This window comes from Sciurus vulgaris, assembly GCF_902686455.1.
Source record: "Sciurus vulgaris genome assembly, chromosome: 4".
In the NCBI taxonomy this organism is placed as follows: domain Eukaryota; kingdom Metazoa; phylum Chordata; class Mammalia; order Rodentia; family Sciuridae; genus Sciurus; species Sciurus vulgaris.
This window is the reverse complement of record NC_136464.1, coordinates 82627909-82640892: the sequence shown is the minus strand read 5'-3', so window position 1 is coordinate 82640892 and position 12984 is coordinate 82627909. Positions and strand designations below refer to the sequence as shown.

The 12984-nt window shown below is 40.9% G+C and overlaps 1 protein-coding gene across 8 annotated transcripts in view; it reads left to right on the top strand.

Moving 5' to 3' along the window:
* Positions 1-12984, top strand: part of SGMS1 (sphingomyelin synthase 1) — a 328806-nt gene that overhangs the window by 290558 nt on the left and 25264 nt on the right. The gene's annotated exons all lie outside the window — the stretch shown is intronic.

Here is a 12984-nt window from a genome sequence, read left to right as displayed (position 1 = left end):
TGATGTTCTGCTTTCATTTAACAAGAAAGAAAACCTTCTGACATCTTTCAGAGAGTACAGGCTGATGAACAGCAGATAAACCACCTAGTCTTGGTATTATAAACTCATTAAGTAAATTGTTGGCAGTTGGCCTACACATTGTAAATGGTGGGGATAGTTTTCCCCACATGTAGTCAGACATGGAGCCTTACCAATACATATTGAAAGACTTTTGACACATAGAGTTCAGAACAGGTATTTGACAGTGGCTTGGGTTGTTGGGAAAATGATATCCTCAGGATATGACTTTGGATAGGTGGAATGTGGAGGAATCTGTATTATTTTGCCTTGTTTGGTTTGTGGCAGTTAAAGCAGTGTGTGACTGTTCATTCAAGTCTCTCAGGTTGTGAATAGGCATCTCCATTTAGTTTTGTGTGCATGCAAGTGGTTTTAAGGTTCCAAGCTCTAAACTCAACATAGACTTTCAAAACCATTTACCTGGGTAAGCACTTATCCTTGTTAATTAATGCCCTTGTCATTGGTGTCTGACTTTCCTCCGAGTGAAATGTCTTCAAGACTCCCCTGTGAGGGGTTCTGGAAGCCATTCATTGAGGAAGTTCAGTTTCTCTTGGTGGACTGTTTCATGACTCACAGTGTAGGTATTAAAGAAATCACCTTAACTCAAGAAAATCAATTGTGGATATAGAGTTTATGTGGAACTGTCTGACAGAAATGATGCTTTTTTTTTTCCTGGTCTTTTATTAAAAATGTTTGAGTTTTGTTTTGCTTTATGTTATATATTACATGGAAATGATGACCCTTGCTAACTCCTGGCCAGGGAAGAACTGTCTTAACCTTGATAGAGAAAGTCATTGAAGTAGCCAGTGTTTATTTGGGGCTAGTTCGGCAATCCTAAAGTTTAAGCAGAAACTGAAATAAAACTAGTGATCTGTGCTGCATTTGCTTTGGTCGAAGAGCTCTTTCTATTGCTTTAATTTTGAGAGGCTAGAGGAAGGAGTGGAATAGTCTTTAGAAATATGAATGCTCAGAACTCCTTAAAAGTATTCTTTTGGCTGCCAAACTTCAGTTCTGCTTTTGACTTATAAACTTTTTGACTTTGTAACTTTTTTCCTAAAAACCCAGGGGAAATGCCAGTACTTCTCCTCTGCAAAGGCAAGATTAACTCAAGTTATGCTTCCTGGGTTTTTTTTTTTTTCCCCCTGATATTTGTTGTTTTGTTTTTGTTTGTGTGTTTGTTTCCTGAGTGTTTGAGTAAATCGGACCATGACTCTCACAGAACTGTGACTTTTAAATAAGTTTATTCTGTTCAAAGGAAGTATCCCCAGTATAGGATTATTTTCTTTTAAATATTTGTATTTTTCCCAGCAAGAGATTTTCCTGAAATTGTAAACTTTCTACTTTTGTATTTTTCTGGTACTTATTGCCAATACTGCTGACACTTGTATATTTAACTTGTTTAGCAATAAACTAGCTAATTTGTGTCTTCTATAAAATTAATCCAGTGCTGGGATGCAGGCAGCTGGGTTCCAGCCCAGCCAAGGCCTAAATTGCTAGGTGGTTTGGATGGATCCCTAAATATCAGGAGCCTTCTTTTTCTCAGAGAGAAAATAGGATCCCCTCAAGTCTAAATTTCTGTTGTCTTAGGCAACTATGTATTCTTTGACTTTAACATTATTGGATGTACCTCTCAGCTTCAGAGTGTTTTTGTCCAGAATATATCCAACTAAGAATTCTTTGAAGTTCTCTTTGAACCATGGATGGTGGTGCAAGCCTGAGATCCCAGCTGCTCTGGGAGGCTGAGGCAGGAGGGTCACAAGTTAGAGGCCAACCTCAGCAACTTAGCAAGACCCTGTCTCAAAATAAAAATTTTGAAAAGAAGTGGGGGTGTAGCTCAGTGGCAAAATGCTTGCTTCATCTGTTTGAGGCCCTAGGTTCAATCCCCAGTGGGGGACCGGAAGGTGGAGACTTCCCTCTGGTATCCACTTCTGGAGAGATAGGGATGCAGGAAGCAAATAAACTCTTGTCCTAAATATCCCTGCCCCTGTCCTTCTACTGGGTCACACCCTTGCTGTCCCATCTTGTTCCTTGTGATCTCTCATGAGTGTGTGTGGACCACCAGACTTGTAAGGGGCAAGAAGATATAGACTGACGCATCAAGCAGTAGGTATTGATGAACTGCATTTCCCTGGCTCTCATTAAGGTTAAAAAGATTTTAATTTAAATTTTAAATCTTGTAGTATCAGAGTTCCCTTGTTGCTAGTTAATTACGTATTTCAGTATAGTAGTTTTATTTTTCCAACATTTTGAGGAAATGGATCCTCTGGTTATGGAGTATTCTATTTAACAGAGTTAACTGCTCCCTCTTTTTTGTGTTTGACTCTCCTGAGTTTCAACCTGTCTCCCCACCATCCACTAGAAGGTTTGTCACTTAATAACACATTTTACTCAGTTTCTCAGAATTAAACCTGTTTGGATGTTAATTCCCAAAAGGGCCCCTTGACTTTGATTTTAAGAATCCTAAAGCCCTTTTAAAAAATCAACATATTCCATCTTACTTTTGTATCCTCTACTTTTCAGAAAAGAAACAGAATGAAGCTATAGAGGATGACTTAGAATTGTAGAGTGAAACCTCTGGAATTTAGCTAACATCCCCCAACAAAATACCCTGTACTGGGCTGGGGAGATAGCTCAGCTAGTAGAGTGCTTGCCTCGCAAGCACAAGGCCCTGACTTTGATTCCCAGTACCGCAAAAAAAAAAAAAAAAAACAAACAAAAAAAAACCTGTACCTCACTCTTGGAGATGCTGGTGAACCTTGGTGCTTAAATTGGTTCTATCCTCATTTGGTTCTATCCTCACGTGTATACAGTTCTTGACTGTTAAACATAGGTTCTGTTTTATTGTGCTTAATTTCCCTTTTTTCATTCTTTACATCTTCCCTCATGTCTGGATGTATATATGTTTATATAAGCATATATCCACGTGGGATTTCCGTGACATTGAGAAGTGGAAAGCAACAATAATGCCTGTCCTTGAGAGCTTCTTTGGTTTTTAAAATTGTAAATAATGTTGTCTCCCCATTTAGAGTTGGACTTTCAAGCCACTGACTAGGAAAAATTCCTGGGAATCTCTCTGCATTTGTGTCAGACTTCACTGCAAAACAGGTATCCCTTGTTTTAAGAAAGCATGATAAAGAATATATTAAGCACACAGATTTGAAAAACCCTGAAGACTGAAAGATCTTGCATGGCTAAGTCGTGGCTAACACAGTGGCACCGATGTGTGATATGTGTGCCTCCACTGTCAGACGTTGTAAACCCCAGACAGGGCAAGGAGCAGACGGCAGAATATCCAAGCCAAAGGTTTTCTAGTCACTAGAGAAATGATTATGACCGAGCATGGTGATCAGGATACCTCAAACTCAACTTGTCTGAAGCCAAATATGCTAGCTTAGAATTTTCCAAGCTTTTCTCCTTCCTTTCTAACCAGTGGCATTTATTAGAAACATAAGAAGGCTCCTCATTTCCTTTTATACAGTCACTTAGGTGAGTCTGGTCTAGCTATGTCAATTCTAATTTCAGAGATGTCTCCTCTTTGCATTCCTGGTCGGTGTGGAGAACCAATTCCTCAGCCTGAGGCTCAGGGTTCTTCATGATCCATTCCCCAACTGGCCTACCTAACCTCTAGCTATTCCATTCCATAGTTCTCCTTGAACTAGCTAGTAGCACATTTCACTCTATTAGTTGTATGTATGCCTCCTTCACACTAGATTTTAAGTTTCTCAAAGAAAAGACTAGATCTTGTTCATCATTCATCTTTATATCCTGCTGCCTGGTACAGAGCCTGGCACATAGAAACACACAGAAAATGCTCCTTTAAAATGTACTTGTTCATTCAACTTGTGTTCACTGAGCAACTTACTGCGTGCCAGGTACTTGTAGACCCTGTAGATGGTAATTGATCAGGGGACCTGGTGTTCTCATGAAGCTTATCTTCTGGCTGGGATGAGGTGGCAGTAAACAAATGAATATATGATAAAAACTAGTGTAAGGAAAATGGAGAAAAATAAAGGAGTGTAAAGGGCAAGTGTTGGAGATGGTGGGATGGAATGGTATTTAAGATGAAGTGAGTGACGAAGTGAAGTTGATCAGATACCTGAATCACATGAGAGTGGCATGGGGGTTTTCAGGGGAAGAGTAGTACAGGCAGGAGACCCAGCAGGTGCAGAGTTCCTTGAGGAGCACCCAAGGGTCTGGGGCCCTGGAATTGGTGGAGTTGGGGACTCATGCAGTATGGGTGGTGGTTCCTTCAGGGCATTGTGGAACCACCAGAGTTGGGATTTTTGTTTCATATGTTAAGTCATTAGAGGAGGAGGATGTGAGCAGATTTATATCTTGAAAGAATGACTGTTTCTGAGTCTAGAGAACAGGGAAGCAGAGTTTGAAGCAGGAGGACTGAATAGAATACCACTGCAGAACTCCAGGTGGTTGACTTGATTCATGTAATGTTTGTCCAGTGGATGTTATGTGGGTGATGGGAAGGAATGAACTCTCTCTAGAAGTCCTGGCGTCTGTTGCATTTACACCTGCCTCTCATTTTTTTGTTGGGGTAAGACATTTTCCCAAAAAGAGCAGTATAAGTCATTTGGGGGTTGGGGAACAGAGTGTATAAGAATTCCTTAAATATTGAAGGCTATGTTGGTCCATTGGTGGTGAAAATTGTTTTAGAAAAAGGAAATGGAGCCCTTGGACATTTGACAGAGCTTAGTGTAGAGGTATTTGGGGGATGGGGTAGAACATTTTGTCATAAACACTTGGAAGAGACATAGTGAGGCTGGTGGGGTGAAAGTGGTCACTGAGTGGATTCTTTGAAAACTGAGCCCAGGCCAAAGGGAAGGGGTGGGCAGATCCTGCCTAAGGCTTTCTGTAACATCTGTATTTAGGAATGTTTCTGGGGCCTTTGTTGATCTGGCAGGAAGGAACAAATAGTCTTCCAGTATGGCCTTTCTGGGAGTGTATTTTGAGAGTACTGGGATGGGTTTTTGGATGTTTACTGGCATTGTATATTTTATGTTCAGAGATTACTTTAGTAAGAACTTATTTTGTAGTCATTTAAAAATTTTATTTAATTAATTAATTCTTTTATTTGGTGCTAGTGATTGAGCCCAGGGCCTTGCACATGCTAAGCATGTCCTTCACCACTGAGCTATACCTCCAGCCTTATTTAATATTTTTATTTCTGATGAAGGCTGTGGTTTTAGGGCCCTTGTCTGTTAGGTAGATTTCTGCCAACATAAAACCATATTTAAACCTCTGATAAAGGCTGTGCTTTGGGGGGCCTTATTTGTTAGGTGGGTTTTTGCCAACATAAAACCCTATAGCATTTTCCTCTCTTGTGTGACTGGAATCTAATTCCCAAGGACAGAATATTTGGGTTGATTACAACTGCTTCTGTCAGATGCTGATCTGATTGTTTTGGGTTGTGTTTTATTTAACAGACTAGACTGTCCACTAACATTTATCTTTCATTTTACCCTATATATTTTAATTCCATCAGTGCTTCTTTTTCACATTAAGTTGATTGAATCAAAGTACTTGCTCATTCCTCTTCTCATCCCCAGGGTACTTTATGAGCACAGATACTGTCAACATTTTTTCATTGTTTTATGTCTTTGATGGTTATGATTAAGTAAAGGTTTTAAAAGCACTTACTGATGTGGAGCAGGTCTTTCCAGGTTCCTGTTCAATAGTTTGTTTTCCAAGTTTCAGGAGAACCTTTACTAAGGTCATTTCACTTTCTTATAAATTATACTGTAGTGGACCAGAAGGCTAGTCTGTAATGGAGCTTTGGGGCATCTTTATATTTAGTTAGTTACCAGGAATTATTAGAGACTATGTGCTAGGGATGCAGCATGGGGCAGAACATTGCATATTTATATAGAGGTTATGTCCTGGGGTATTTTGTTTGCTTTTGCAGTAACGTCTCAGCTTTTCCAAGTGTGTCATTCGTGCTGTCTCCAAGTATAAAACTGAGGAGGACAAAATTCCCTCGTTGATACTGCAGCTTTTTTGGATAACTGCCATTATTTAATTGGCTGTCATATTCCTCTCTAGCAGTAAAGCAAGTGGAAACTTAAGCATTGTCTCTCCCCTCTACACATGTTGCTGCACCTACTCTGCTTTCTCAGTCTCTTTTATTCTGTTCCTTTTCATCTGTGTTGTCAAAAACCATTTTCATCCTATTCAAGAGACAAGTTCCAAACTAGCTGTTGTTGTAGTAACGATATTTTTTTACATGCGTTGTGACATTTGGTTCAGTCAGTCCTTAAAATTAGTAGTGTTACACTCACTTCTCAGAGAAGGTAACCAAGACTAGGAGAAGCTGTTGGCTTGCCCCCATATCACAGCAACATTCATTGGAGAATGAAGACTTCTTAATATGAACGCAGTCTAGAAATCCTGGCATAATAAGCTGGTATAATAAGGTATAATAATCCTGGTATAACAAGCTTGTTCTCTAAAAGTGTCCTTTCTTAGCAGATACAGTGGCACAGATTCCATATGCATAGGAAAAATAGAATAAAAACGGAGCAGTTCAGTTTCTTGGTTATAAGGTTTATGTGTTATGTTCCACCCAGAAGACACATACATGTGCCCTAGGTTGGACCAGCCAGCCTTGATAGCTGTCACATCTTACTGATCCCTAAATATTGCAGAAAATGTTCCGAACTTTCTCCTAGTTGACTGCTGCCATGCTGTCCCCTCCCAGGTGTGGCATGGTTCCTACTCACCTCCAGTCTGGGAAATCCCCTTTCCTGTTTCTCCACTGGACAGATATGTCCAATTTCATTCTTTCTGTTTCTGTCAAGTTTTCTCCCATCCCTTTGATTTTGGCCCATCATCTCTCTGGGTTCTGAGTTGGGGCCAAGATCCTTTGCGTGGTCTCCTCTCTTCTCTCCTCTTTTACAAGGGACATTGGGAGGATGAATGCCCTAGGGGCTGAATGGCACATTCAATACCCAATTATTCCTTGCTTCTTCCTCTTACCTTAGGGGACTGGTGGTTTCATCTGCTGCCACTTTTTCTGATTTTTATCATTTTAGATCTCATGACCTAAATATTAGTCTAAGTCCTAGGAATTGTAGGGAAACTGGATTCACCCTGGATAGCCCCAAAATTCAGTAATCCCAGCAATTTGGCTTTTAAGATACTGTAAGCATTTTAAGAGGCTTTTTAACAGGATAAAATAGAGAGAGAGTAAAACAACGCAGAGATATAAAAAGTGATAGTTTTTATGAGTTAATTTTAATTTATAGCACTAAAGAAAACTGAAGTAATGCATCTTGCTAATAGGTAGATTAGAAAATATTGATAAACGATAATTGTTCAAATGTGTCCTTCAAAAGTTCACATGTTGGGAACTCAATCCCCAGTTCATATGTTAATGATATGAGATGATTGATAATGATTGGAGATGGGGCCTTTGGGACTTAATTAGGATTAGATGAGATCTGAGGATGAGGCCCCCATCATGGCTTAGCATCTTTCTAAGAAGAGGAAGAGACACCCAAGCTAGTCTACTTGCTGTTTCACCTTGTGATGACCTCCACCATGTTATGGTACAGCAAGAAGGCCCTTAGGCCAGCAGCTTGTTCTTGTACTTCCCAACCTCCAGAACTATGAGCCAAATAAACTTCATTTCTCTACAAATTACCTGATCTCAGGTATTTTGTTATACCAACAACAACAACAGAAATGAACTAAGATAATAAATACATAGAAAAAAAGTTATAATCTTACCAGAGATAAATAATGCTAACATTTGGGTTCATATCCTTTTTTATGTTTTTCTCTATATGCTCTTAAATGTGTATTTTTAAGTGGTTTTATTTTTGCCTTGTATTTTGTACCATGCCCAAGTTTTCTCTTTTACCATTAGTGATATCTAATCATAATCCTTTTTTTTTGCCTTCCCTGGGGACGCTTTACCACTGAGCTTCATCCACAGCCTTTTATATTTTTTATATTGAGACAAGATCTCACTAAGTTGCAGAGGCTGGCCTTGAACCTACGATTCTACCTAAGCCTCTCCTGATTAGCTGGGATTATAGGTGTGTACCACTGTGCCTGGTGATGATCTGATTTAGAAATCACTACATCTGTCTCCCACCCCACTGTTAATACCATGCCAGGGGTGGTTACTGGAGGCTTATCCTTGATTTAGATCCTGTCACCTACCTGCTGGGTGACTTTGGGGTGACTTTGGTCAGGCTGTTTACCTGCTATAGTAGCATTGTTTCCTCGTCTGTAACCTGAGAATGACAGTAATGATTTCTGTCTCAGCCCTTTTATGAGGATTGAATATAAAGTATGTAAAGAGCATTTCACAAAGTACTTGGCATCCTAATAGATCCCAAGCCTCCCCTGTTCTGTCCCCTTCTTAGTCAGTAAGCCTCACTGTTCTTCCTGGTTCTCAGTTCAAGTGTCCTGATTTGTCTTCTTTTCTTTTCTTTTCTGAATAATCTCTTCCCCCACATCTGGCCTATCTCACCAATTCTGTTGCTGCCATAGGTCTAACCACCATCTCTGACCCTATCATGGGAGCCTCTTAGTGGTCTATTTCCCTTAAGTCACTTTGCAACTTGGCCAAAAGAGTATGTTACTGTAACACTAAGTTAGCACATGTGACTCTTCTCTCACCTCATGTAGTTTTAGAGCTATTGTCCTCATGGTAACCCAGTGGGTCCCACCAGACCCAGTGGTTTCTTCCCTTGTTGGAGGCTATGCCATGTGGACTATGCCAAGATGGCGCCTGGCAGCCAGCCAGAAGTTGTTTTGATCACATGGGCGGTGAGGAAGTCGGTTAACATAGACACACTCAGGTGCTTTATCATTGGCCGTATTCAAGTGAGTCCACGCACACAACGCGTGCACGTGTTCCCGAGTGCTCCTGCTCGTGCCTGCTCGTTTTGACCTTTGCCGTGATTGGGCAGCTGGCTCCTTGCCTGATCTTCGCTTAACTGGCGTGGCCCTACCCTCTTCCTCCTGGAGGGAATATAAGCGGGCAGTAGGCAGAAGGCAAAAAAGCAGCAGCAGCAGTAGGCAGAAGGCAGATGGCAGATCGCAGAGCGGAGGACTAAGAACACATCTCTAGGTTGCAGATCACAGATCGCAGTACGTGGGACGCACTACTAAGAAGCACCTCTGATAGACAGCACCTTTAAGCTCGCAGGACGCAGGACACACCTCTGAGAAGAAGCAGCAGAACTCTAAGAAGAAGTAGATCTTTGAAAGTGTAGCAAGTCTCTTTTCCTCTAAGCAAAGTCTTTCTCCCTCTCAAAGCCTTTCTTCCTCTAAAATCAAGCAAGCCTCTTTTTCTCTATAATGTAGAGAATAAGCAAGAAAGCAAGGAAGCGGCTCAGGAATAGAAGTAGTTTATTTCCAGTACACCTCTGATAAATACCCACGAGATTGTTGCTGCGGGCGGCAACATTCCCTACTGTCTCCTCTTGCTCTTTACTCCCTCACCTCTTGCTGATCAGCAAACACTTATGTATAGAATCTTTGCCCACAGATGTCTGCATGGTTAACCCCCACAAAGGAAGACCTTCTCTGACCAACTTAATCCCAAATTGTTACCTACCTTCTCCCAGTGACCCTGTCACTTATTTTTACCTTTTAGCACATATCTAACATGTTCTGAATTTTACTTATTTACATGCTTATTGTCTGCCCATCCCCACTAGAACATAAGCAGTGTAAGGCAGGCTTTTCCATTCTGTTCACTGCTGGATTCCCGGTGCCTAGAACACAACCTAGTACAGGTATATCCATCATATGAATGAATAAAAATAGGGATAGCTGGTAGCATTCATCGCATGTTGCATATGCTAGTCACTGGACCTCGAATTCATTAAATGTTAGCCACTGCTGGTGATGTTTGTGGTTATTATATTTTTAGAAATTTCTGTTATGAGAGTATGTTACTCATTACTCCAGACCAAGAACACACATAAATTGTTCCATTCTACTAGCTGTAGCTGGACAAGTCCCTAGGGTAGCAATTTAAGGTGAGTAAGTTTGATCAAAGAAAGAAATGAAGAAAAATCTAAGTATACATTTACTTAGCATCATTTACATATGAATCTATGTGTTTACATTTTATATATCATATATACATTTGCATACATACATGTACACATACATAGATTTTTTTGTTGATATTCTAAAATACCAACAAAGTAATGTGACTTTTCCATTTCATAAGGTTTTATATAGGATATTCTGGAGGATCCTTCTTCTCAACTGTCTCAAGTAGATCATCTTGATCTTTATTTCATCTTGTAATATTTCTCTTTACATTCTGTTACAATCTATGTGACTCTGGAAATAGTATTTTTGTAAAGGCGGGTAGAGCAGGGACACTTTCATAATATGATCTGTTCCTTGCAAATTATCTACATCAGTATAGAGCACTTCCTGAGCTTAGTCAGCTCTTGAATTATGTTGCAGGTATTGTACAGAGTGAGTAGGAACAAAAATTCTTAGCTGCTAACCTCCTTTTTTGAGCAGCAGATTAAAAGTTGAGAGCCCTAGGTTTGGTGGTTACTCTTTCATTGACTGTGGCCAGGTTAGTACTTTAATACTTTAATTTCCTCTTCTATAAAATGGGATAATAATACATGCTAAATAGGAAAATGATTAAGATAATATCAAAGCTGTAAAATTGCTTTGAGTTGGGTTTTTTAAAGGCAAGAGTATTGTGCGTGTACAGGCATATTTCTGGGCTGGGAGCTTGGGTGTGTCTCGTTTTCCTTATTCATAAGTGGCCATTGCCCTGTAAGTACCCAAGAAATATTAAATGAGTTCTAAATCTCTCAGGAGAGCATTTATTTTGGTTTGTGTTTGTTGACCAACATTTAACCTTGCCCTTTCATTTGTTTTACTAGTCTTTCCTCTGCCAAAGTACTGAATTCAAATTTCTGGGTTTTTATGCTTCTCCCTCTGGAGCCATGCGGAGTGCCCAAGCTGTGATACGTGGAGTGCCTGCATGGGCATTCAGGATGCAGGCGATGGGAGGGAGGAAGATGGGAGAACACACAGTCCCCAGTCTCCAGGGTTGATAGGCAAAGTTGAATGAGGGGAGCCATCTTAACAAATGTCTTAAATTAAATAAAGGATGTAGGGTGAAGGGATAATGAGCATCAAGGGAGATGAATTTTGACAGACCACTGGAAGACTTTGTAGGACAAACATTTATGGAAAAAAATAGGTAAAGACTTTCAGAGGGAGTCAGAAGTAAAACTCCAGAGCACAGAAGGGTATTGTCCTGCTGGTTTCATATGCTCCATTAATAGTCTCACTGGGAATAAAAGATGAGTAAGGCCCAGGTCTCCCTGAGGGCTGCCTCTAATAGGGGATGAGACGTTGTTTCTGTCAGGAGAACTGACAGCAGTCTTATTATTAAAAATACAGCCAGCCCTCCAAATTCATGAGTTTAACCAACCTTGGATCACAAATACTCTGGGGAAAATAATTAGTCTGTACTGAACATGCATAGACCTGTTTTTTCATGCCTTTATTACCTAAACTATGTGGTAGAACAATGACTTACGTATAATTTACATTGCATTGGGTAGTAAGTATAAGTCACCAAGATGCTTTAAAATGTATGAGAGGATGTGTGTGCATTATATAAGGGACTTGAGCATCTGTGGGTTCTGGTATCCCAGAGGAATCCTGGAACCAATCCCTCAGATGTGCCATGGGGCAACTGTACCATAAAATAGAAATGAAGTTCTGAAGTGGTTGGTAGGGTGGGGTGGCTCTGTCCAGATGGCGACTGTGGCATGCTCGAAGTGAACGGATAGTAGTTTAGCAGACAGACTGATGGGAGAGGCCAGGGAAAGAGATTGGTAGGCAAACATGACAAACTGGGTTGGGGTGTAGGGAACACTGAGTGACTCTTCTTGCCCAGGCAGTAGGATTCCTGTCTGAAAGATAAGGCAGAAAAGGTGGCTCAGAGTCCTGAAAGGGAATTGAAGGGCGCTGTGAGGGGAGTTTGAGAGAGTTAAAACATGGCAGTTGGAGAGCAGCCGTCATTTCACCAGGGAAACAAGGGGTAGTAGCAAAGAATTAAAGGGAAGAAAACAGATTTTACCATCTCTGTGGAATTGGCTCAGATTTCAGAATGTGGGGATTTGGGGGTGGAGAAAGGTTGTCAAACTGTGAAGAAATTCAAATAGAAGAATAAGAGGGGAGCAGGGGACTGCATTAGAGTAATAGAGTAGGCATTCATCTCTGGACTAATGTCTGTACCAGGTGGAGTGATGGGGCATGTTCCAGGAAGAAGGCAGAAGATGGAGTCCAGCCAGAGAATGACTGGCATGGAGATCCTCCCCAAGGCAGAGGGGACTTGCAAGGTGTGCTCAGAAATCACCGAGGGCTATAGCCGAAGGCTGCAGAATGATGGGGAGAGCAGAGGGAGCCTGAGGTGGAGAGAGGCCAGGCAGATCTAGGACCTTATGGTCTTACAGAAGGATTTGGAGATTATTCAAGGTATAATTGATAACCTTTGGAGGGCTTTAGAAGACATACTCTGTAGACTATTTTTAAAAAGATGATTCTGGATGCTCTATGAAGAATAGATTTTTGGGAGGTGTGTGTTCAGGCTGCTGTAACAAAATACTGTAGTCTGGGTGACTAATACGACTTCACTTTATTTCTCACACTTCTGGAGACTAGGAATCCAAGGTCAAGGTATAGGCTTCTTAGTGTGTGGTGAGAGTCCCATTCCTGGCTATTGATGGCTCCTTCCCACTGTTTCCTTACTTGGTGGGAGGGGACTAGCTAGCTCTCTGTGGTTTCCTTTACAAGGGCACTAATCCCATTCGCAGGCTCTGCCTTTGTTATCTAATCTCTGGTGATCAGATTTCAGTATAGGAATTTGTGGGGCCTATGGATATTCAGACCATAGCTGGAGGTGAG